Source organism: Camarhynchus parvulus, chromosome 10 (assembly GCF_901933205.1).
Source record: "Camarhynchus parvulus chromosome 10, STF_HiC, whole genome shotgun sequence".
NCBI lineage: Eukaryota > Metazoa > Chordata > Aves > Passeriformes > Thraupidae > Camarhynchus > Camarhynchus parvulus.
This window is the reverse complement of record NC_044580.1, coordinates 11,931,687-11,957,620: the sequence shown is the minus strand read 5'-3', so window position 1 is coordinate 11,957,620 and position 25,934 is coordinate 11,931,687. Positions and strand designations below refer to the sequence as shown.

Genomic DNA, 25,934 nt, shown 5'->3' with positions numbered 1-25,934 from the left:
AAGAGCTGGATGCATTTGCTTTAGCTGCACAGCAGAGAGCAGGAGTTGCTATTTAAGTATCTAAACACTGGAATTAAAAACCCTGGTGTGTTTTGGCTGGGCAGAAACAGGATTGGGCTCCTATGAAATAGTCCCTTTGAAATAGGATTTTGTCCTTGGCACTTTATTTGGCTCTGTGTCTCTAGAGAAATAATTGTCCCTGCTCTGGCAACCTAACAGTTAAATTCAGAGTTGCAAACAAGCAGGCATTTATATTTTTATTTCTATTAATATTCTCCTGGTTATGGCACTCTACATGGTGAGACAGTTTTTCCACCATAGAAAATTTCCTTGGCTAGGTTTAGGCAAGCATAAACATTTACTTCTCTGGGATCCATTACTTACCAGCAGTTTTCAACTAATAAGCATCCAGCAGGATGAGTAAAGGTCATATTAAATGCTTCACTTTATGGGTTTTGGGGAGGGAAATATATGTATGTGCAGGGTAGAAGAAATTGGTCTCGTGCTGCAGGGTTTGATTAATTTGAAGAGGATAACTCTTAGAATATTTCAGCCTCACTCTGATTCTCAGCACCCTTTCTGACTGGTGGCTTGTTTGTCTGCTGAATTCTGAGTGTCAAAAGAGTGAATCCAATCATGGAGAAAGATGGTTTGCTTTGATCTTAACAACTTTATTACAAAATCTGTTTTTCTGTTCCTTTTCATGTAGCTCTGCTAGACAAGAGCTTGTATTCTCCCCCAGTGCAAGCAGGTGAAAATATCCCTTCAGCTGAAGGAAATAGTGACTCCTGTGTTCCTGCTGAATGGAGCCCAAGACAGTCAGTCTTGGGATGGGCTGCTTGGCATGGAAAACTCAGATCCAAGTCCTTCAGCTAACATTGCAGGCAAATCCTTTCTGAGCTAAGTGCCTGGAGTACAGTTAATTCCTTTCTGCTTGGTTTCTTTCAGTCCCATTTCATGCTCCTCTTCTCCTGGATGTAATTTGCCCAAGAAAGGAAACGCCTGGGGAAAAACAATTCCTCTGGCAGTGTTTCTAGATCCAAAAATCCTGGGGATGGGCTTTCCTGAGGGTGTTTTTATCTGGCAGCTCAGGCTGATATTCCCACCCTCTGTGGTGGGTTCGTGGTGCTGCCTCCTCAGTGTCTCCAAGCAGCATCAAATCTCATCCCCCTGCAGTGTCCAAGGGCTTCCTTCAGCAGGCAGCACTCAGAAATGCCTTAGTTTGGTTTGGGGACCACCTTAAAATCATGAAATTCACTAAGCAAGAACCACCAGGTCTGCTAGCCCTCCCTGTTTGGTTCTGGAGTCTGTAGGGTTGTTGTTGTCCAAACAGGACCAACGCTTTTGCTCTTTAATGACAGCTGAAACTCTCATGTTGTAATGTAAATAAAGCAAGGCTTATTTACAGGAGGAACACTAAATAGAGGGAAGCTCACAGGGAAAGCACAAGAGCTGTCAGCACCACATCTTCTGGCAGGGTCTGAGTCACTCAGACTTCATCAGCAGGGCACCAAGGTCCTTGGTGTCCCATCAACCTGATTTTCAGCTGTTGCAAAGGCCAATAAAGAAAGAAAAATGTAGAGAGAGGCTTCATAGTTCTCCCCATGTCGATGTGTGAGATTTCCAGTGGCACAGAGCTGGAGACTCCTTGACAGCTGCAGTACTTGTTATGATGTAAATGAGACTCCTAAACCTTTTCTGAATTATATATAAATTGTAAGAGAAGTGCCTTGGTTCCCACTGGGCAGCTGAAGCTGTGCATTTACTGTTTGCCTGCAGATTTCACAGCAGCATATCAGAGGAGGCTGTGAAACTTCTCTTTTTTGGTATTAGTCTTTATTAAAATAAGTAGTTTTTGGCAGTACGTGCTGTTTTCTTTAAGAAGCTTAAAAAGGTGTTAGACAGTCATAAGAGCCTGCCACACAGCCAAATTGGTGTCAGTTTTGAATTTAAAAAAAATTGATGCCTTGCAATTCTAAAATACTCTAGGAAATGCTGTTGATTTTACACCTGTTCACTCCGTCACTCCTTCACTGCCGTTGGCTGAAATAGAAATGATTCCATTTTTGTTAATTCTGTCCTTGCAGTGAATGTTTGCACTTGTGCTGATCCTTCATCTCTGGGTTTCACATCTTCAGCTGGTTCTGTGGCCTCAGTGCCTCTGTGGCTGCCTTTGGTGCTGATGCTCTTAAATGCAAAGCAAGCAAGAGATGCAGGAGGTAGTGAGGTGAGCAGTGGTTTTCCAGCCACAGGGAACTGCACAGCCCCAGGATGTCTGTGGTGCTTGAGGATTATCACACTGGGAAGGAGGAAAAGCCTGTGAGATGTTTTTCAGTTCTTGGTGTCTGTATTTGGACAAAGAGGTTTAGTTTGGGTCTCTGATGCACATCAGTTGAAAATCAAAGTAGTTTTCCTGATGCCAGTGACATCCCAGCATGTCATAGAGAAAGAAAGCTACATTTTTTCCTTTCTGCAAGAGTTTTAAAGACTTCACATGGAAATTTCATGGAGAAAATGTTTTTCTCTGAGATATTAACATTTTTTGAACAGTCAGTCAACCAGAAAGGGAGAAGGTATGTTTTGATCTTCTCATTTTTAAGGTTTTTTGCCCCAACATGACAGCTGACAGCATGACAGGACAAAAGCAAGAGTAATGAAACAAGAAAGCAAGAAAACCTTTTCTCAGAAATCAAGATTGTAATTTCCAATACTTGGCATGTTGCTTATCTTCATACTCACTCTCCAGCTGAATAGCAGATCCCCCTGAATTGTAAAGAACTTATCTTTTCAGTTTCACAATCTACTTGGGAAAATTGCCATGTAAGCATGGGGGAATCTGACACATCTCTTCAGCATGAAGTGTCAAGCAGCTAAAATGACAACAATGTCCATTAAACCACCCAAGCAATTAGAAGGCTCATATTTTACAATGTTTTAACCAGCTCTTTTTCTCCTACCACATTAATCTGTCACCATTTCTCTTATTTTAAAGTGTCTTTGTGACCCATTTTCTTTTAAAGTTTTGATTGAAGTAACCAAAAATTATGGAGGTGGTTCTAAGGAAGATAGATTTTTCATTCTAGAAAGTGGATGAATTTTTCATTCCTGTTGGCTTGGTGATGGTCCACATGGGCAAAACAGTCTCTTCACATAGGATCTGGATTTCTTGATCAGGGCTGTACCCTCCTTTAGTAAGAAACATGTTTAAAGATCTGTCAGGTATACTGTTGTATTTCTATGGGAGTGAAAATCACACTCTTGGTGTTTTGCATTTCTGGAGAACATTCACTCAGTGGCCACTGTCACTGCAGGACACCAAATGACACTCTACAAGTCATTTACAAGTAAATTTACAACATTTCTATAATGCATATGTGGCATTTTCCTTGTTCTGGTTATGACCATTCCATTCTCCAAAGAGGTGAGATCATTATCCTTAATGTCAGACCTGTGTCTTGGTCCTGTGACTGGAGGAAAATGCTACCAATAAATCTCTGACCTCCCTTCCTCATCACCTTATTGAAGCATTCTGTAAAGTATTCCAGCACTTCTTTGGGCTCATTCATTATAACAAGCAACTTAAACCATAGCTCTCTCACTCCATTTTTTTTTTTTAATCTTTACACAAATAGCTTAAAGCACATAGGAATCTTTTGTTCTTGGTAACCTGTAATCTAGGAATCTTTGGGGCTCATTGAATGCATCTCCTTCCTTCCTTGGCTTTTCATTGGTGCATTTAATTTTGTAGTAAGTGCAATGTAAGTGTTCATTCCAACTGGTTTTCATTAGAAAATGCTGTTTGGATTGGGAACAATTAATACACTGATGGGATTTCAGGTCTGAATGTACCTGATGGATCCCCTGCTCCAACCTCAGCACTACCCCATCCTGATGGGGCCAAGTGAGATTGAAATGAGTTATTGTGTTGTGTGTTATTGGCTTTCCAACCATGGTTTGAATGTGAACCCAAAATAGGTTTTTCTTCTTGGTTTCATAGATAAAAAAGGCTTTTTTTATCAGACTGTAAAATAATCCAATCTTTCTTGATCCATCAAGAATGAGCAAATGCATTACTGCCCAGAGATGTTGTTTGGGGTGAATTACTTGATCAATAGTTTCAGCCATCAGGAAAAATTTATGTTAATGTCATTCTGGGATCCACTTTAATCTTCCAGTATCTGCAGATATCACTCAGAATAGCTTCTCATCATTGAAGTGTAATGGTGTGAAAGGAGGAGTGGACTGAATATCTGAGAAACTGTCACAACCACTTTTGGACTGCTCCTTTGGCATGAGACGCAAATGTTTAATTTCAGCATTCAGCACGAGGCTGCTGGATCCAGGGATGAGAGGAGGGGTAGACAAATGTGGTCCTTCTATTGGAGATCCTTAAGAGCTCAAAATCAACACAGGAGCAGGCAAGATCCTTCTGAGCATGAAATGGGAACCAGGGCTGAACTCACTTGAATCCCTAACTGAAATAACCCCACATACAAACTGATAAGAAATAGTCTGGTGTTGCAGAGCTTTCAGTTTTCTGTAGATAAGAGGAGGATAAGCAGATCTGGAGATGTGAGTGCCCTGCATTAGCAGGCAGATATCCTGATAGATGGAGTCTTAACCTCTCTGCTAGTCTTGGCTGCACTTGTATCCTTGTGAAATTAAAATCTGATAAGAAACTACTGCTTCCATTTAGATCTACCTCAAAGACACAAATTGAGTTTAAAAATAATTTTGATGGATGGATGCTCATGTGGAAGCTTAGACATTTGTGAGCTACCATGGATTTCTATGTTGGATGTTTTAAGTTCTTGATGCAAAGAGTGTTATTCTACACTGCAGGAGAGTGAAGGCAGCAGGATTATGGATGTCCTCATCTGTCCTTTGTGCATCTGAAACCCTTCAGGGAACATGACAAGCTGCCTGAAACAGCCCTGCATGCAGAGACAGATTTGTATGACTAGCTGTGCATCCTCCTTTTGCACTGGAATTTCACATGGGGGAAAGCAGGGCAGTGTCATACATTCAGCCTCAAAACCAATGTTTGCCACAGAAATTTGCCTTTGAGTGATGGCAGGGCAGAAAAAGCAAACAGCTGGAGTGTGGATTTGTAACTTTCCTGTAGAGTTGAGCTACAGGTCAGAGGCATCTCTTGGTCCCTGCAAGAAGAGCTTTGCTGGAGCCTTGGACTTTGGTATTTAGTCTATAAGGTCATGCAGTCAGGACATCAAGTTTTAGCCTCCAGAATTTCAGCCTAGTCTGCTACTTGAGAGCAAAGATGTGGATTCTATTAGATAGCTGGGCCTAGTCCAAAGCTCACTGAAATAACTTCAGTTTTCTGTATTTTCAATGGAATAAGCCTGTTTTTAAGTGCAGTTATTTGAATTCATAAAAAAGAGTTACTTTGTGATGCTTCCTTGATTACCCTTCTCCCTCAAGATTTTGAATAGTGTACATTTTATGGCACTGTACATCTCATATCTCACTTCATGGTGTCCCTGTGGATGGCTGCAGATGCTATTTCTGGTTTACCTTTTTATTTGAACTGGAAACATTTCAGTGACTTTCCAAATGTTCTGAACTCTTCATTTGCAGAAACCATTTACAGGCAGCGATGATCAAATGCACATGTTAGGCTGTGCCTGGCTGGTTTAATGGACATGTTTGTCATTTTCCTTTCACCCTCAGCTTTACATCCAGGCCAGATGCCCCAGGAACCTGACCTTGCCCCCTGCCAGAGCAGCATTCCCCTCCCATCCCGTGTGGCTGCGAGGCGTGAGCGGGGTGTGCCAGCAGTGCCAGCCTGTTGTCCTGCTCCAGCAGGATTAAATCCTCCACTGGAATGGCAGAGCACCCGAAAATGTCATCCTGGGCCCCAGAAACTTCAACAGGTACTGCCCTATGTTGATAGAAAATGTTCTGTTTTCCAAAGGTCTGGAGCTTTATAATTTTATCAAAATATTCATAAGTGACATTTTGTAGGTCTCAGCAATTTCTGAGAGTGTGGAAGCAAGGTTTTAAAGCTTGACACTAACTGATGCACAGAGATGCTTCTGCTTTCACTCTAGTCCAGCTTTTTTGATGTGCAGAGAGGTTTCTCTTTCCAGAAAGTTTTGAAATAGAATCCAAGTAAGTCCTGGACTGCTGTCCCTGAAATCCCTCCAGAAGAGCTCTGGCTCCGGTTCATTTATTTGTACTAGTCACTGCTCACATAATTTATCTCCCATATATATAAAGTGCAGAAATGCATCAGAACGTGCACAAAACTTTGCATCTTCTGTAATCCAAACAGCATTGAAATGATTGTGTTTTTCTAACTAACAGTTTAAAATGTTAGGTCTGAGCACAGCAAGATTGCAGGCTGTGCTGTATTTATTTCCCATGTTTTCTTAGCATTGCATAAGGACAGGGTATATCCACTTTAGATGCTGCTTTTTCCCTTGCAATCTTCTTCATTTTGCTTGATTTCATCTATGGTTTTTAGTGAAATTACCTGTGCTTCACACTGGTTCCACTGTTAGGAGAGAGATCAGCAGGGATGGGCATTGCCACGGTGCGCAGAGGAGATGCTGCAAGGGATGAGCATCACAAGAAAACCTGGCCATCACCTTGACTTCTGCAGTTTGTCTGAGCCCTCAGTTATTGTTAAAAACACACTGTGGTAAAATACCAGAGGCTGTTTGCAAGTGAAACCTGACCTGATTACACACAACAGAGGCTGAGGTCGCCAAAGCAGGTTTGAGATAGTTGGCATGAAAGGAGGCAGAGGCACTGGGGACGTGAAGCAGCACGTTCTGCTGGTAACCCTGGAGGGCTCCCAAGTCCCTCCAGTATCATCCAAACCCCACACCCATCCACTGCTCCTCTGGCAGAGTGTCCCTGCTGTGGCTCTGGGTAGGAGAATTTTGGCCAAAGCTTGAGCTCTGTTTAGCTCCCCTGAACTTCGGAGCTGAAAAAAATCTAAAGATCTTGTCCTTTGATGCCATTATGAAGACCCACGGGAATGCACCTGAGAAGGGCAGTGTTTCCCCTTTATACATGGCCATTCCAGAGTGACACACACCTGGGCCTCTTGATTTAAACCTGTAGTGGCTGTAGGGCCATGATCCTTTGTGGTCATTGTCTGGACACTCCTGTCACAGGGGAATTGTCAGAATTAAATCACTTTTATCTGTATTAATACACCTTTGTGCACTTTAAGGAAGAGGAAAAGCTACTAGTTGCTCATGGACAACCTGAGTTTTGCAATTATTATCTGTCTTAAATGGTGAGCTCTCTCCTTGCTACTGCAGACACAAGTCACTGATGGCCAGCTCACCCTTGCCAAAGCTTTGGCCCACAATCTTCAGGCATGAATTTAGATTTGAAGGCAGCACCAGGGCTTTGGTAAAGTTCAGCTTTAACTTTAGGTCTTGTTCAAGCATCCATTTAACTACATTTTACTATTGAAAACCACAATGTGATTGTGGTTCCTTTTGTCTTGTACAAAACCAGTTATTTGAACTGGGCAAATGTCTGTAGTGTTTTCTGATCCAGAAATTGTTGGCAAGGTAGCTGTTTTGAAGAATCATAACTAAAAAATAAACTGGAACAAAGAAAAACCACAAATTGACTTAATTTCATTTGGGGCATCTTGCTAAGAAATAATTGGGAATGAATTGAGTGGCTGCTCTGTCTACACCTCATGTATGCTGGATGCTCAGTGGTGTGAGACTTAAGCCTGATGCAATAGTGAAATCTCCAGACTGCAAGGAATAACATGGAGAAATGAGATTCCCGTGGAAGGGTGAAAGAATTAAGGAGAAAAAGTGGTTTTTGGAGTTTGAAGGAAAATAAGTGCCTGCCTAAGCAATTTCATGTATGACCTCTACCAAGCATTGTATTCCAATGATTTCTGGAATGAAAGAAATCTCAGATTGTGGAGGCCAGAGTAATTGGAGATAGAAAACCAGACTTCTACCTATCTCAAGTGGCTTTATGTTTTATCTGTTCTTTTAAAATTCAAAATACTGCATAACCTCCAAAAAATGTTCTCTTAAAACAGTAGCATCCGTGCCAAACATGAGATGCAAATGAAATCACATTTGGATGAACTTTAACAGCAATCTTCTAGGGTTAATAATTTCAGAAATAACCTGAGTGAACAGTTGAAGTGTTTTCAGTCCTGTCACTGTAAGCTGGTGGATGGCTGTGTCCAGGATGCTGCCTTTGCATCCAGAGTCACTTTCCAGAGTCATCTGCACTGGGCTGGCTAAAGGAAGGCCAGAGGGGAAATAAAGAATTTGACAGGGAGATGTGTACCAGGATTTGGATAGCACTAATGTTGGATACTTGCATGATTAACACTTTCCCTGCATCTGAGGCATGGCAGAAAGACCCAGTAGATCCTGTGCCAGTGCAGACATCTGTGAGAAGGCTGGAACACCCAGATTCCTGGGGTGGGCAGGAGCTGCTGGGGATGAATTCACATGACTCAGCTGAAATTGGCAGCGCTGAGAGCTGGGAATCTTGTCCAGTGAGCTCAGAGGCACGGCTGGGGTGGGTTTGCTCAGGGAGGAGGACACCAGCTACAGCACAGCCAGCAGATCTCTATCTCAATCCTTCTGTTGTGCCCTTCCTTCCTTCCTTCCTTCCTTCCTTCCTTCCTTCCTTCCTTCCTTCCTTCCTTCCTTCCTTCCTTCCTTCCTTCCTTCCTTCCTTCCTTCCTTCCTTCCTTCCTTCCTTCCTTCCTTCCTTCCTTCCTTCCTTCCTTCCTTCCTTCCTTCCTTCCTTCCTTCCTTCCTTCCTTCCTTCCTTCCTTCCTTCCTTCCTTCCTTCCTTCCTTCCTTCCTTCCTTCCTTCCTTCCCCTCCTCTGCAGTCACTTGTGCCTCCCTCCCACTGATTCAAACCAACTTTAGAGTGATCCTTCAGTTTCTTTGCCCCCATCAAACTAGAATTCCAGTGTCTCCAGGTGCTGCAGAGAGGCTGCTCCACGCCTGCCAGCGTTGTTCCCAGGGAGAGCTGGACTGGTTTGTGTCTGTGTCTCTCTCTCACTGACTGATGGGCAAACACAAAGCCGGGGTGGAGACCTGCAGGTTGTGCTTTCAGGCTGCTGGGGAACATTGCAGGCTCAGCAGAAATGCCTGATGAAGCTACAGATAAGAGTTGTCTGTCTCATGCCTGGGAGTTTCTGTGTGAGGATGAGCAGGAGGATGGGTATTGATGCTTCTGCAAAGGGATGTGCAGGGCAAGGAACTCTGAGTGTTTTGTCAAGTGAGCAGGAGAGCACAGGCTGGAATTTTAATGCCTAGCAATGAAGTGTGCTCCAGAATCAGTCCAGACCTGCTGAGGGTTTCTTTCAGGACACAAAAATGTCTGCAAAACCTTTATGCAGCCTCAGATCTCCAAGGGTTTTGTCTTTCTGTTGGAGTGGTTTCCATGACTTCACCCTCTCCAAGCTGTTTGTAATTTTCCTTTCCTTTAGTTTGGTTGGTTGATTTGGTTTGCTTTCTTTTTTTTTTTTTTTTTACTTTTGGGGGGCAGTGTTGGCTGTGAGGTTTTTGATGTAGGTTTTTTGGGGGGAGGGGGGTGTTGGTATTTTTTTTCTGCTTCACAGAAGATTGAGAATTATCTGTAAGACTTATTAAGGGCATTTCTTAAAATTATTATCCTGAAGCACAAAGGTCCATAGAGAACATCAGGCTTGTTATAAGATGGAGGAGAGGCTGGTAAGCCTAGAGGAGAGGATGGAAAACAATAATTGGTTGTAAGTAAGTGCCTTCTTTTGGGTGCTGGAGAGCAGTGCAAAGATTGGTATTTCATACAGCAATCAAAGTCAGAAATTTAATCTTTCAATTTAATGACCCAGGCATTGTGCCTGTGCAAATTTTCTAAGCAAAGGCAAATACTATTATCAAAGGCACAGGGCTGTTCAGTAAGTCAGCCAGGCTTCTTTGTGCTATCAGCACATCTAAAGATAAGAATTATACCTCCTCAAAGCACATATCTGAAGTATAGTGTAATAAGTCATGTTGTTGGGGCAGCATGAAAGCAGTGGCAGTTAGATGAAGCATTCCTTGCTTTTAATGAGAACAGGGAAATACCTTCACACGTGGTCTGCTGAGGCTCAGAGGGAAGGGTTCTCCCTTGTTAGGGCTCTCTGCCGTGGTTTGACAGGAGAATTCAGGGAAATGTGCCTGGAGGGGTACAGTGAGGTGCACAGTGCTCTTTGGTGCCTTGGTGAAGCAGCTGGATCCTTATGAGAGACTCATAAAAGAAATCAGGGAGGGGAGAGCCAAATTTCATGCCAACAGCAAACCAAAGGGCAGATGCCCATGTGAGTGCCCAGGCATGTGCTCAGCCTTTCTCCTGCTGCTGTTTGTGCAGGGATGGGCATAGGTTCACTGCTCAGCTCCTCTATTTCATGGGCTAAAAACCTGTGCTGGGGCTTGTTATCAAGTTCACCAGTGAACAATCTTAATTTTCTGAAAATTCAAGAGCCCAGAATGAGCTTCTGTCTAAACTTTTCTTTAAATATCCTGGACCTTTTTGACTTTGGGTGACACAAAGTCCAGGAGGCTGCAACCCATCCAGAGATGGAGATTTCAGTGCAGGGAAACTTCCACAGCCCAAGTCTGCACTCAGGCTCTGGGGGACTCATTATATTTGTATTTGCCAAGGTTGTGTAGGTAGATCTTTTCCTATGGCTGATTATTCAGTGCCAGTCTGATTCATACTTTCAGCTACTTGTCATTTTTGCGATTAAATTCCTTAGCGGTGATAAGGTCTGGAGAAAAACAAAGATAACAAGACAAGGCTAGAATGTGCTTGTTGCAGTCTTGCCCAGTTTAGAGATATTTCCTAAATTGTTTCTTTTTCAGATTAGCTTTTCCTCTTGCTTCCCAGATTGATAAATGCTCAGGAAGGCATAATTAGTATTTCAAAGCGGAGCTCCCAATTTAAAGCTGTGAATGCTTTCTTGTTCCTGTACATGCACGAGTTCTGACCCCTCCATCCCCTAGATCTGGATGCAATACAAGGAACACCACCACTACTTCCAATAATAATAAAGTGCTACTTGGGTTTCATAACCTGCCCCTCCTGATAACATCTGTGATTCAGAGTTAATCATCCACACAACACAGAAGTCAGCAGATCTATTTGAATTCCCTCCTGTCTATTTAAATCCCTTAAACTACCCACAGATCAACCCATGGATGAAAGCCACAAGATTTATATACATTTGTTTTTATAATTGGAAAGGAGCTAGAGCACTTGCAAGCACACCAGGCTGCAGATTGCACCACTCAGTGCAGTTGGGTGAAGCCTGTGCTGGCATTGCCATCTCCAAGTGATCTTAAAGCCCTGAAGTTTTCCCTCCTTGCTTGCTCCCTTGCTGGTCTCTGTCATCTGAATTACCAAGGGATTAACAAGGTGCCTCTGAGGAGACACATCCTTCCTGAGATGATCACATTACAGCAGGAATTAGAGCAATCTGAGCATCAGACAGCCCCAGGTGGCTGTGGCAAACCAGGCTGCTTGTCACTTTGCAGCCTGGCATGTGAAACCTGAGGGTTTTCCCTGCCTTTACCCTTCTCCTGGCCCAGGGAGTGGGGCTTGGGGTCTTGAGGGAGCATCTCCTGACCTGATGTGCATCCAAGGTGCAGCAGCAGGAAAATGCAAAATACACAATGGTCTGTGATAGAGAGCCTGGGAAGACATTAAAGAGATAGGAACTGAACTGGCATGGGATTCCTCCATGAAACATGTAGGGTGGGAACAGAGATGATAAAATGCTGTACTGTGTTTAAATGCAGGAAGTTCTTATTTTTGCTTGAATACATTTGTCTGCAAGCCAAATGCTGTCTGAGTCAGCCCTTGGTTTCATGAGGATCAGCAGATCTGTACCTCAGGGCAGGATCCCTCCTGTAATTTGTTGAGCTTCACAAAACCAAAATCCATTCTTTTTGCCTAAGGAGATGTGGATTAAAAAAATTAATTTATATTAAGATATGGCCTATGCTTTTGAATTTTTAATGGCATTTCCTAAATAGCAGTATTTAGGAAAGACATTTAAATCCCAACACAACTGACTCTAGTTAGCTAAACACACACCTGAATTGTTACAGTCATCCAGAAGAGGCTAACAAGGCTCTGGGAAAATTGGCTGGGTGTTCATTCAATATCCATATTTGTCATTGTGGGAGTTGGGTGGGTTTACTGGGCTTGAGCTGAAGGCAGAAAACTTTTCAAAAAGCCAAAATCTAAGAAAAGAGGAGTGAGTGACAGCTGCAGGGAGCTGGTGGGGAATGGGGGTTCAAGGGAAACAGCTTGAGCTGGGAGAAAGGGGCAGAGGCATGGGCAGGTCCCTTGCAGCCCTTCCTCTGCTCCTCCCAGCACCACGAGATGTGTGGGCAGCTCTCACTCCTCCTTCCTCCCCAGTGCTGCTGACTGAAGATGAGGTGACTGTCCTGAAAGCAGGTTTTGTGCCAGAGGAGATTCTGCCAAGCGCTGGGCAAGCTGTTGGGAGAATTTTTGTGAGAGAAAAACCAGCTGTATCCTGAGTGAGAGCAAGAAGCACTGACCTCCTGTGATTTATTCTTGGGATGGGTTGGAGGCTAAATAGGGGCTGTGCGTTTTTAATGGTCCTTTGAAGTTTAAACTTCAGCCTGTAAGAGACTTACCAAAGCAGCATGTGGGGATTTCTGCTTGGTTCCCATATTATGAACAGGAAAGTTTGAAATTCCCAGTTCTCTCACTCCCTTTGAAAGTTCAGCTCACGTAGATGTTGACCAAAATGTCAGAGGGGTTGTTTTTAAATAGGAGTAATAACAGTTGGGGGAGACTGACTCACTGGATGGAACTCTCTTGTTTTTTCAAGCCCAAGGAAAAAAAGATGTAATTTTCAGTTGTACTCTATGGCATTCCCTCGTTAGTTTACCCCAGATTTTCATCAGTGAGGTCAGGATTTGGACTGTGCCCTTCCATGTTCATCAGCTATGTGACACACCACATCAATAAACATGGTAGGGCTGTTTTCTAGAAAAACATTCATCAGTTAGAGGTCTTCTTTACTAAAATACAGCCAGGATTGACCTCCAGGATAACCAGAAACGCCAGCACTGGGTGATACCCATTTGCCCAGGACTCACACTGCACCTGACATGGCCAACACTGTGTGTTGCTCACAATACTGAACAAGTGTTATGCATCCTCTCCCAGGCAGCCAGAGCCCCAGACTTGCACTTTTTGTATCTTTATTCCAGCCAAATCTCATCTCCAAGTTACGTGACTCGCTTTACATCCCCCCACTCAGGGCAGTCTCCCCTGCTTTGCTGCTTGATCACATTTCTGATCCCATTTCTCTAGTGTCTTTGCTTCTGAGAGTTCAGGGTTGAACTGGAGGAGTGTTCTGAGGGCTGTAAATGAGGTATGGATGTGTGTACGTGCAGATCTCTATCTGCCACATGTTACAGAACAGGAAACCTCTCGCCTGCTTTTTTGCCTTTCCCTTGTCCTTTTTATGCTTTTGCATATCCCAGGAAGCCTGTTCATTGCCAAAACAGAACTTTTTTAACACTTTGTCTGATTATTTTCTTTACCTGAAAGAGCCAGAACTGCAAATGCCAATATCTTGGTGAAAAAAACCCCAAAGACTTCTTGGGTTTGTTTCATCCAGCCATTTCCAAAAGAAAACAAGTAGGATAAACACAATGGTAAAAATGCATGAAGTGCACTGTGGGGATTGTTGAATGACAATAACAGAGGGGCAGAAATGTCAGGTTTTATACACTCTGGTGTCAGCAGATCCTCAAAAATTTTCAGAGTCATATTTGAAACAGTTGGGACCCACTAAACTGACTTTTTTCATGTGTATATTAAGCTTTCCTCCTTCAAAGACCAAATTTTTTGGTAAAAACATAACAAAATGTTGGCCTGATAAGGCACACCAATGAAAAAAAGAAAGAACAATGTTCCTTATCTATAAAATGAAATGAACCTTTTCACTAGAAAAGGTTGTGAACACAATTACTTAGTTTTGAGGTGCAAATACCTTAAATAGCTTAAGTTAGTTTTCTATACATGTTAGTATGACTTTTATTTAAACTGGAAAATTAGACTTTCTACCTAAAAATATTTTCATTTGTTTTTCTTGCAAGGAACTCCTAAGAATGAAAGTAGAAGACCAAAAAGTGGTCCTGTGTACTGCTCCACTGGCATTTTATTTATCAAGTTTGACTTCCATCCCTTGTGTTTTAAGTGTGTCTCCTTTGTTTGTGCTGGTTTTTAAGCACAAAAGCATCTAAAGCTACGTATGCTCCCCCAGCCTTCAGGTAGGGCTCTGAAATTACTCTGAATTTGTAGTTTGGGGGTCTCCCATGAATTCAGTGTTTCCATTTCTTGCCAGGGCGGAGGAAGATACACACACATCTGTTTTACTTTGGACTCCAAGCCCCAGCCAACCCATGCCTGATTGCTGCCCCTCTCCTGAGGCTGCATCTCTCCCTTGGTTTTGGAAGTGGCTGGAGCTCAGGATCTCCCCCAGGGGCAGGGCAGAGCCTCAGGAACCCTCCCACAGTCATGCTGACATCTCTGCTTCTCCTGGAGGAGCTGCAGCCCAGCTCAGCCACACACACAGGTATTTTGGAGGGTTTACAGTGGGTTTTGTGCAAGCTGAAGAAACAGAACTGAAGTGCAGAACTAAGTAGGAAATTGTTAAATACCACTAATTTAAAGAGAAAATAACCCCCTTACATAGAGGATAAGTTCTAATACCTTCGCTTCTCACAACTCTTCCAAAGCCCTTTGTGGTGGGACAGGAGTTATTTCCATCTCTTCCTCCACAAACTCCAAAGTAGGTGCTTTTCATTTAATCTTTTCAGTGCAGGTGTAATTGATTTCATTGCTTCATTCAGCCTGCTCACCTGCACCCTGAACTGCAGCAGTCCTATTCCCAAATGACCTGGCAACTCAGGATGGTCAGAGCTGTGGGTTTTTTAAATTTTTTTAAAATTCTTTCACCCTCTAGTTTCCTTTCCTAATGCCCTTCTCATCCCTCAGGGAGGTGGCAGCCAGTGTAGTACAGCACCAGAGCTGGTTCCCAGCATCTGGGGGAGTGACAAGCTCTTTTTGTGACGGTGACCTCAGGGGATGAAATGTGCTAAAGCAATGCAAATCATCCTTATGAAACAGCCAAATGTCCTGGGACTCCATCCTAGAAATATTCCATAAGTATGGCTCTGGTGCATTTCTTTCATTTCCTCTAGTCAGAGGCCAGATCATCTGAAAATATATCCGGTTTTGAGCTGTGCTGTGTTATGACACAGCTGGAGCTGGTTAAAATCTAGAGGGCAGTATCTGGCTTAAGCTGATGGGTCTTTGTGTAGCTTTGATTTATTATTTTAGAACAGCCTGTCCCCTCTCCCATCCTGTGGATAGCTTTGTTTTGTTTTGATGAAAAAACAGAAAAAGGCCAAAATAGCTTTCCTTTATTGCTGTCCATGTGTAAAACAAAGTAAAGGTCCAGGCATGCAGACCCCTGATTTCACCACAATGAACTGGTTTCCCCTCAGTTATTGCTCTGCAGGCAGGGATGGGTGGTGGGTCACTTCAGGGAAGCCTCTGGAAAAATTCTGACTTCCTGAGCTTTGCAGAATGCAGAGGCAGATGATGAAGGTGGTGCTTCCTTTCTCTAAGGCAAATTTATATTTTCCATTTTTACCAGGAATGCAGGTTGTTCAAAAAATACATTTAAATCCTGGAAGGTTTTGGTGACACAAGGGAAGCAGACCATGGTTCAGGCATCTTGGGGAGAAAGGAGAAAAAACCCCAAAAGCTAATTATCTTGGTGTTTAATTTTTCTTTTCATGTGGCTTTCTGCTTTGCACAGCACAAGTGCCTCTTGCAGACAGAAATGGGTGTTGAGGTCTTTTGTGGGAGATCCTTTCTATCAATAAAAGAATTGTACTGTATCTGCAGCTTTGGCTCTGAGGCTTGTACCAAAGGTTTCTAGTTTGGAGCCTTTTTTTCTCTGGAAGAGGGTGGCAATGGGAACCACAGGATGAAGGAAAGAGTAGGGGCAATCATTTTGTAAATGTGTAAGCCGAAATTTGGGGAAACAGGAGTTAAAAGATGATTTAACTTTATCCTTAGTTATTCTAAACTGACATTGAAGAAACAGCCAGGGAGAAAATGGAAACCATAATAATAAACTTCACTGTAAAGTGGAGGAAGCAGGTCTCTTTAGACTGTGGCTCTGGTTCAAGTTGGAGATTACTTTTCTAATTCCTGAATCTGTGCCCCGGGAGAAATGTCTGCTGGATGCTGGTTCCCTCTCCTGCAGCAGTGAGACAGAGTGGGTATGTGACTGCTCGTACCTCAGCCTTACAGGGCAAGGAAGAGAAAATCCCTGGTTTTTAAGCCATCCTGGCACCTGACTCAAAGTTCTAAGAGGTCAGCCGGGGTCCCTGGATTAGACCTCTGTAATAAGCAGCCGTTGTTTCCAGACAAAGAAAAAAAATCTGATTTTCTTTGGCTTTGAGGATTTGTTGTGTTTTTTTAAGAGCAGAAAGAACCTCAAAGGACATTTCTTTGTTTTCCCCTGAAGTCTGTACTCTTGGCTGCAGACCATCTCTCTGTACTCAAGCCCTGAAGTGCATTTTTTCCCTTTGCCCCTGCCTGCCCTTTTTGCCAGCAGAGGGGACTGGCTGTGTGTCACCCTGTGCCATCCCAGGGAAGCTGTTTCCAGGTGGGGGCAGGTGTCCCAGAGAGGGACAGGGACAGTGCCCAGTGTGCAGCACATGGCAATGGTGAGTGGCTCTTCCAGCCAACAGGGGTGAACCCTGCTGTGCCCTGGGTGGGCAGCAAGCCCTTGGGGTCTTTTTCTTACCCCAGCACTTCCTTTCTCCTTCTCACAGCCAAAATTCAGGTCTGTCTGCCTTGCATGCTCTCCTCCCTGATTTCAGGCCAAAAAGGGTTTCCAGGCTGGAGTACCTGGTCTCTGTCTGTACCTGAGCTGGGATTGGCAGTGCTGCTCAGAAAAGGGCTGATTTCTAGGCTGGACTGGGCTCCTTGTGCATACCTGCTGCTTGGATTGCTGCAGGTGTGGGCATGGTGTAAATATTTGTTTAAACCCATTGTACCCCAAAGGGCCATGAGAAACACCAACACTGAGACAGTTTGTGAAGCTTCAACCTCCTCATATGCCCACAAAAAGAGATTTCTATAATAATCCCATTCTAAAAATCAGATTTTGTGAAAAAAGGTGAGCACCATAGCACTTATTTTGGAGGCATGAAGACTTCTGAAACTCTTGCAGAGTCTTTGTGAGACTTGAGGACACCTTTGGTTAAAAAAACATATTACGAAACTGTGTTTCTCAGTCAGCTAAAATAGTTAGGCAGGAAAAAAGTGTTTTGTGGTTTAACCATGAGTCCCATGATGCTTCACCTGACTAAGTAGCTACTTCAGGGATCAATCCACAAATGCCAGATTTGAAAATAAGATGGGATATATTTATTCATTCGACCATAACACATGAGCAATCCAATCCCGGAATGCCTTCCCTGCTAACCAGGCCCCTTGATGATGGCCAGGTCTCTCTCATCACAGGAATTGTGAAACACCAATTTGGTAATTAATCCCTTTTTTTTAAAAAAAAAGGTTGCCCAAATTCTGTAAACATGTTGTTTACTACTAAATAGCAGGAGAAATGGTCACACGTGTGGGGGGAGAGCCATGAGCTGCCAGCAGCCATCTGGAGCTGGCACATGCAGACTGATGGGTCTAACCTGACTGAATTCTGGCAGCATCAGCACTTTGCTTCTCTCTTTAGTTCAGCAGTTATTTTTTTAGCCTTTCAGGGTCCAGAAGTTATGGGATTGGCTTTTTTCTTTTCCTGTTGTTGTTTTTTCGACTATTTCATAATGAGTGGGATGTTTCCCCTTCTTTTTTTAACCCCACATGCTGGATCCTTGGAAAGGAACCAAGCTCACTCATTCTCTCTTCCAGACTAACAGAAACAAATATTTAGTTTTAAAAGAAATAGAAGGAAGAATCCTTGCAAAGCTCATGTATCTTTTTGATCCTGGAACTGAACTGAGCTGTTTATACCATTTCCTCAGCCTGAATTGCAGAATGGACAGGATTGAACACATATTTGGAACAGTTAGAAATAAAAATGAGCTCCAAAGGCCAGAAGCCCTGGCTGCCTTGGAGCTTCTGTCATGCATGCTTTGGGCTGAGCTGGTGCTGGGAACTCCAAGCAAACCTGTGTCCCTCTGCACAACAGCCTGAGCACAGCTGCTGCTCCTTCTCTGGTGGGATGTCACCGTGCCAGGGGGCATGGTGACCACCTGGGTGTACATTCATGGCACCTCTCCCCCTCATTTCTTTCTTTTAAACCAGAAAGGACTCTTGGGAGGGCTTATTTTAGATGAGCTTTGAATTCCAAAGACATTGCTGCTGTGTTTCAAACCAGCAAGTAATTCTGATTATCAGGAATAACTGAAAAACTAGAGGCAGCTTTTCTGCTCATTTGCTGCAAATTCACCCCACTCTAAATCCTGCAGAATTGCCTCAGGCTCGTACAGATCTGCACCTGATTTTATAGCCAGGCACAATGTGTGAAATCCAAGCTCAACTTACTTCAAGCCAGAGTGTTTATCAGAGGATCCCTCACACTGCAACAACCCTTTTATAAATACTGATGACGAACGCTTAAATGTGAATTCACTCAAATGTGAATCAGGATCCCAATTTGAGTAAAGGATTCTTACTTGTGGGATCATGTATATCTGGGCATTGATAGCCAGTGTGGTTTTGCTGATGAAAACCAGTTAGCAAGGCAATTTCTAAGGTTGTCTCTGGTGTAATTGCAGGCTGCTATCAGCAGCACACCTTCAGTTGAGTACATAAGGATCCAGATCCAGTCTCTTGGTAGGGCAGACATACAAAACCACTTTGCATCTGCATTCATTAAGGTATTTTGTGTCTTACTGAATTTGAAGTAGTGGTTAAATAGGGGAAGCTTTATCTCCAAGGAAAGTCACTGCAGAATCTTGCTGAGCCTTGGCAGAAGGAAATGGGAAGTTCCCTTGGAAGGGGCAAATACATTGTTCTCCCTTACAATTAACTCAATTAAAGTCACTGGGAGTTCCTATTCTATTCAGATGAGGATTTGAGCTCTTAGGGGGAAAAAAGGGCTTTTTATCACCTCAGAAGAAGAATTAACACCACTGCTCTAATGTAGAGGAAGGGGAGGAAAAAGCAAACTAGAAGCCATTGTTTACAAAGGATGTGGGGGAAAAAACAAGTTTGCTTTTCTGATTATCTCTGCTGGCATTGCACTAAAAGATAAAAAATAACTATATTTCACTACTAAAGAGGTTTGGAATTGTCAGATTGTCCCTGCACTTGCCTTATATCTGTCTAGACAGAGAAGGGTGAGTGAAATAATTCTTGCAAGGACACTGCCAAGGCTTACACGCCTGCGTGCTACTGAATTATAATTAATGCTAACAAATGCCAAGCAAAGCTGGTACAGCATCCTTAAGGAATATGAGCAGCCAAGGTTTCTTGCTAGTCAAAAATGTATTCCAAGCCATTAGCAAGCAGGTGTTAGTGGAGGCAGCATCCTCCCCGTGGTGAAGCACAGACACCTGTGTGTGCAGCACTCGTGGCACAGGTGTGGAATCCTCAAAGCTTCTTTGTCTTTTCTAAGGTTTTAATGCAAACTGTTGTTTTCCTAAGGAAGTTTTAATTTTAACACATGTAGTCCTAGCTGAGGTAAAGGCTGCTATAGGCAAATGGTAAAGGGTAGTGCCTAAAGGGGGATTCTTACCCTAAATCTTGAAAGGCACAGAACCTTTGGAAAATGAAGAAGGACATGTTTTGTTCTTGTTTTGATGAGTGAAATGCAAAATTCAGAGATGTTTTAAATTTCTGATCCAAGCTTCCCCAAAGGCTGAGTGAGCTGGCTGTGGTGTGCCCTGCCCCAGGTCCCACAGGGCTGTGTGCTGGCTCCTCGAGGGCTCTGCAGTGTGCAGATGGGACAGGACAGGACACACATCACAGCTGCCCCTTGCAGTGGCTCACCTGTAGTTCTGTTTGCTGGGGTGGTTGCTCTCTGCTGTGCTTGCATCCAGACTTTCACACACCTCCCACACTTAGGATGGTCAGACAGCCAGGACAGGCAAAAGATTTTGTCTGTGTTTGCTCTTTGTCACTCCCCTCTGCCCACCCATGGCCTGGACATTCATGTTTCCCTTACCCTTGACCCCATATTGCGTTCAGCATCTTCTGACATCTTGCAGAAGTCACTTTTTAACACTTGACTCCCACATTTAGTCTGGCCTTATATTCCCTGGAGATATGCATGTTTCAGATTGATGGGATGTGAACTTCCTGGTGCCTGCAGGCTTTGGAAAACTGTGTGCACTGCAGTCTTGTGCATCCTGGGTTCAGTGTTCTGACAGCCTGACCTTGCTGTGCTGTTGCTCTCCTTGGTGGAGCTTCTGTTCTCTCAGCATGGGCTGTCCCCAAGATGTTGGGAGGACACACCAGTGTCAGGCTGCTCAGAGAGCTTTTGGCTTTCTAAAAGTAAAAACCATGGCACATCTTGAGATGTGTAACCTGGGGAAGGAGTTCTTGCTGTAGGGGAAGAGCAAGAGCTATTTCTGCTACAGTTTCGAGGCACTGGGGCAGGCCTTCCAAGAAGGAATAGTTTGGTTTGGATATTTACATTTTCAGGGAAAACAACAACAAAAAAAGCATGTGTAATTTCTATTCCCCTGTCTGCTGTCTCAGCACCTCTCCCTTGCTCCATGGGCAAATCTGCTCTGCCCAGTGACAGTAATTTTCCCCACATGAAAGGAAACTGTATTAAGGCTGAACTAAGCATTTTACTCTCAGGATTCTTGGCTTCCTATATGTGTCTTACTAATCCACAGAAGATGCTGATGACCTCATTGCACATGGTTCTGTACCCCTTTGAGAAGGGGTTTTGCTTCCTCCTTCCACTGACCAACAATCAATGATGTCACTTCATCTGTACCAATGATACATTTAAAATTATAGGTATTTTTAAAATGTAGATATTTTCCTTGCTTGTAACTCCCTTATGGAGGAGCAGGATCATAATCTAAGGCTCCTCAGCCTGCTTCCATATAACCTACCTCTGCTTTTCTCATTGCAGGTAAATGGCACAGTGCTCCTGCTCACCAGCACTGGGATATTCCTCATGGTGCTGGATGCATGCTCAGGAGCAGTCATGGTAAGCAGAACTTTGACACAGTTACCAGTGAAAACCCTGCCCTTGCAGTAACTGAAAATGTTCAAACATCCATAAAAGAGAGGTAAGAAAACTGCTGAGACTCCACTTCGTGTAGCAACCTGTGGCTGATAGACAAAGAAAGGAAAATGATGTCATTTCATAACCAAACCTGTGCTCTGAAGAAATCTGACGCAAATTAAAATGCACAAGTCCCAGGAATGAGCTAAGAGGAGCAACATTTCTCTCCCAGGATTGTACAGATGAGAGCAGACAGAAACAGGATTTCTAGAAAACTGGCAATTTCTTCTAAATAAGCCAGTCATTTTCCAGCATGGAGAGATAAGATCCTTGCAATGACACTCGCACCCATCCCCATGCCCAGCCACTTCCTGGCAGCCAGTGATTCAGTTTTCCATTTTGGAAACACATCCATTTCTATTTATTCTTACTGATTGTTTTTGCCTCCTGTGACAGATGAAAACCATAGGTGTGCCAGATTTTCCAGTGGGACTTTCTTGGGTATGCCAGTGACTAGTCCTGCTGGCTCTCCTGCCTTGTGTGGGTCCTGGCAATGGCCTGGACCATCCCTGTTTGTGTCTGTCCCACATTCCTTGTGGTTTTCTGTGCTGCCACATAAGCATGGAACAACAGAGATGGGTAGATATATTCTTGGCTGCTGGCAGGAGCAGGTCAAGTAGCCAGAAAACAGACTTTCAGTCCAAGGCATTTCTGAGCAGTTCGTGGCCGGAGATTTGAACACTGCTCAGTTATTACATCTGCATTTCTGCCCATGAATGTGTGCATGTCTCAGATGTGCATGAAGGGACACATATCCATGCAATGTGTGTACATTCAGTCTGATTTCCTGGTAAGATTTTGCAGTGAGGCATTCAGCTAAATGTGACCACTCCATTCCCTGCAGGTACAACTCACTGGGGGCTGAAAGGACATCTGTGAGGACCAAAGATTGAAGATTGATTGAGAATCAGGGCGTAGATGGTTTCAGATTGAGAATCAGGTGTAGATGGTTTCAGAGTATCAGCACTCTCATACGTCAGGGATGCACTCACAGTCATTTGGGCTTGTTTTGATTCCCTGTGAGGCACAGGTTTAATCTAGGACCATTTAAATGGAGGTTTAAACTTGGGAGAGCTTTCATGGGATTGAAATTAAGGGGATTTAGGTGTTCTTAAAGTCAAGCATGCTCCTACATACTTTTCTGTATTGGAGCTTAAAGGTCTTGAAAATCCTTAATGAAGGAATACTTTGCAATCATGCAGTAATTACTGTTCTTCTTTTCAGATCACTTATCCTTGTGTGCTCTAGAAATATCACAGACCTGCTGGGCATGTCTGAAATGTCAGTTTTTGTCAGGTTAGCTTCAGCAAAGCCTATTATCTTCCACAAGGGAGGTAAATGCATTTATTCTATCATGTTTCTTTGTCTTTTTATTGCTTTTTTGTGTTTCTTTGGCTTTTAATTAGGTTGGAAAGCCCAGAAGAATGACTGGTATGCATCCCATCCAAAAATGTACATGCAGTTATGCAGTGCTTATCAATATCCTTCCAATCACAATATGCCAGTGTAACCCAGTGAAAACCTCTTGGCTTAGGGGTGGTGAGAAAGACAAGAGTTATTTCAGGGTTTTGACTCCACTTTGCCAGTGAGAAGTTGCATGCTGCAGATTTTCTATCCTGAAGGGATCTTGGTTTTCTAACAAAAAAAAAAAAAAAAAAAAAAAAAAAAAAAAAAAAGAATCATTTGGTAAAGATTCCATCTCAAAAGTTCCACTGCTTTGTGAGGAAAAACAATCATAACCTGAAAGGTTGATGAAAGAGAAAGCAGTCTGCAGTGAAATAAGAGCTATTTATTGCTTTGGATAGAAGGATGGTGAAATCAACAGTTTGGAAGAGTCCTTATTATAATTTTACCTTGTATTGCTGCAGGAAATCCATTGGTATCATGGGTCCAGAAAATCCATGCTGGGTTTCCTACTGGAAAACTAGAGGCTATTGAGTCCAGGTTTGGATGAATAATGTGAGTGATAAGGAAATCAAGAAAACAGCCACCTAACTTGATGCAGATTTCAGAGATCATGTGGAAAATTGACTGTGTTTCCAGCTTCTTATTTTTTGGGATGGAGGTGGGACAGCTGGTTGCAGGGGATTGGGGAACTTTTCCCCACTGCTTAAAAGAAATTCATATAAATTTCCGGCTGAAATTTCAAAGCTCATTGCTATGGCCATTCCAGGAGAGGACAACCCAGTCCCTGCAGCAGAGGCAGTGATTTCATTTTGGTGCACGTTTGATTGGCGAGAAGCTGCTTCTTCTTTCATCCTTTGAAAAGCAAAAGTTTGATGTTTTCTTTTTTGTTTTTGTCTTGAAACATTATTGTTTCATTCTTTCATCAAAGCCCTGAATACTTTTGAAAGGAATTTTTTTATTAAAAAGGAATCTTTTTGTTGTTTGTTTGTTTGTTTTGCCAAACTTTGTTCCCTGAACCACCTGTGCCATCCTCTTGGCTGTTTTGGGAGCTTGGTTCAGGCAGGGCCAGCACCACCCTGGGGACACTCTGGCTGGGGTTTTGTCCTGGCCCTGCCATGCTGGTGGCATGCTGGTGCTGGCAGTGGGACTGAGCTGCTGCTGGCTGATCTCAAGCTGCCCTGCTTTGCCTTTCCTAAGGGCAAGGGTGCTCACCCATGTGCCTGCCCTGGTTTCCAGTCTGGGGAATCATGTTCTGCTCATGAGCTTCCTCCTGCTGCTTCAGGTATTTGGAATATTTTGACTTCACAGCTCCAGGACTGCTCTGTGCTGGGGGGGCTGCATTTCAGGGCAGGCTGGAGCATTTCTCCCAAGCACACATTGCTTCTGCCAAAGATAATGCGAAAAAAAAATAAAAATACCCAATCCTCTTGACCCCAGCGGGATCAGGATTTAGGGTCTTGTTTCCTGGTTTTGCAAAACTTTATTTAAATTAGAAGTGTTTACAGGAATAGTCTCGATCCAGCCAGCTGCAAATAGCCTTGGGAGTCTTTGCAATGGAAAACATAATATAAACACAAGACATTATTATTAAAATGGAAGAATATATAATGCTTTTGTACTTTGGGACAGCAAAGGACCAGAGCAGAGTTGACATGAGGGATAGTCAAGGCATAACAGAATGAAAGAGATGTAAACTAATAAAAGCAGGATTCAAAGTGTCTAACCATTTTCAGGTAGTCAAATAAGTAGAAGTACCAGTTTTATTTAAAAATAAAGAGTAAAACAATATTCCTGCTAACTGACATCTGGGTACCTGGCTTAGCTTGTTGAAATTCCAGCAGATCCATGAGGCAGCAAGTTTACAATTTCAGTGAGGCTCATTCCCACTTCCATCTCCCTTTCTCTCTCCTGTGTGTTCTGTAATTTTAATTCAAGAAGTAAAAGAAGGGCTAAGAGATGTCCATGATGTGTGGAGGGGTCCCAGGCTGTGCTGCTGCTAAGTGAACTGCCACACCCAGAGGGTCACTTCTCTCCTTGTGTCTGTTTTTCAGGGAGTTTTGCCAGGCTTGGCCATAAAGGACAAGCCAAACCATCCTGGATTAAAGTCTTTAATCATTCTAAGAAAGCTGCTTCTCTTCAGCATTATGTTCCCTTGAAGCTGAAAGAATATCAGTGTCCTGATGATACTGTTGAGCCACTAAAATTTGCTTTTTCTCAGACCTGCTTGGAGCACATCCCTGCAAAGGCTGGGGTGCCCTGGGGCACTGCTGGGGAGCACCAGCCAGGCAGAGCCCAGCAGCACCACCAAAACCTGCTGTTCTGACTAGATTGTACCAAACTGATGGTGTCCACTTGTATATTTTATAACCAATAAATATATTCTCACCTTGCCCTCTGTGGTAGAGCTTTATTTTTCAATCAGTGCCTTACAGAGAAGAACAGGAGCAGTCTGTGGGCTGCCTTTCCCTGGGGGAAGTATTTCAGCATATCTCTGATTTGGTACCAAAGGTAAGTTTTAAAGGCGAGTGTTGCTCTGTGGTAACTGTGGGACTCCAAATGAAATTTGGCGTGGAAATTTAGCAGTTCCAGGGAAACATAAGCAAAGATAGGGAATTCTCCTTTCATTCCTGCTTTTATCTGTTAATGTCTGCTTTTTAAAAAGGCATCCATCTGCTGTGGCATCTTAGGTGAACTCAGCAATCTCAGCTTGGTCAGTGTGCAGTGATCTTGTGACAATGTCTTCTAATCAACCTGAGCACAGAGCACAACAAGGAGTTACAAATGTGTTTCTGTCTGAAGCTAATGACTGGTCAAATGATGTTTGTCTAACTGATGTGAACACTTAATTAAGGACCTACAGGAATAAAACCCAGGATGAAGTATGTGCTGCTTAAAGTTTTGTGTTCCTTTCAGGCAATGCTCATGTTGACTTTTGGCTCCCATTGAGGACTGAAATATTGTCAGTACTATTGGCTAATTCTCTTTGCTTTATGTTTATGCTGCAGCAGTTTGTAGTAAAGACAAAAATAAGATATTTATATGCAAAGTGAGAAAAAACTGATGGCCTCATTGACTGCAGCTAGGCACAAAGTGACCCTGAAATGATGAGAGTCACTTGGGCTTGAACATGATGCTGCTTGGTGACAGCACTGAAGGGACAGGTGATTTCAGATCATCCCTGTCACTGAATAACAAAGG

At 43.3% G+C, this 25,934-nt stretch overlaps 1 protein-coding gene and 1 pseudogene across 2 annotated transcripts in view; both read left to right on the top strand.

Moving 5' to 3' along the window:
• Window positions 1-25,059, top strand: part of LOC115907521 — a 44,459-nt pseudogene extending 19,400 nt beyond the window's left edge.
• Window positions 1-25,934, top strand: part of CEMIP (cell migration inducing hyaluronidase 1) — a 100,855-nt gene that overhangs the window by 18,582 nt on the left and 56,339 nt on the right. The gene's annotated exons all lie outside the window — the stretch shown is intronic.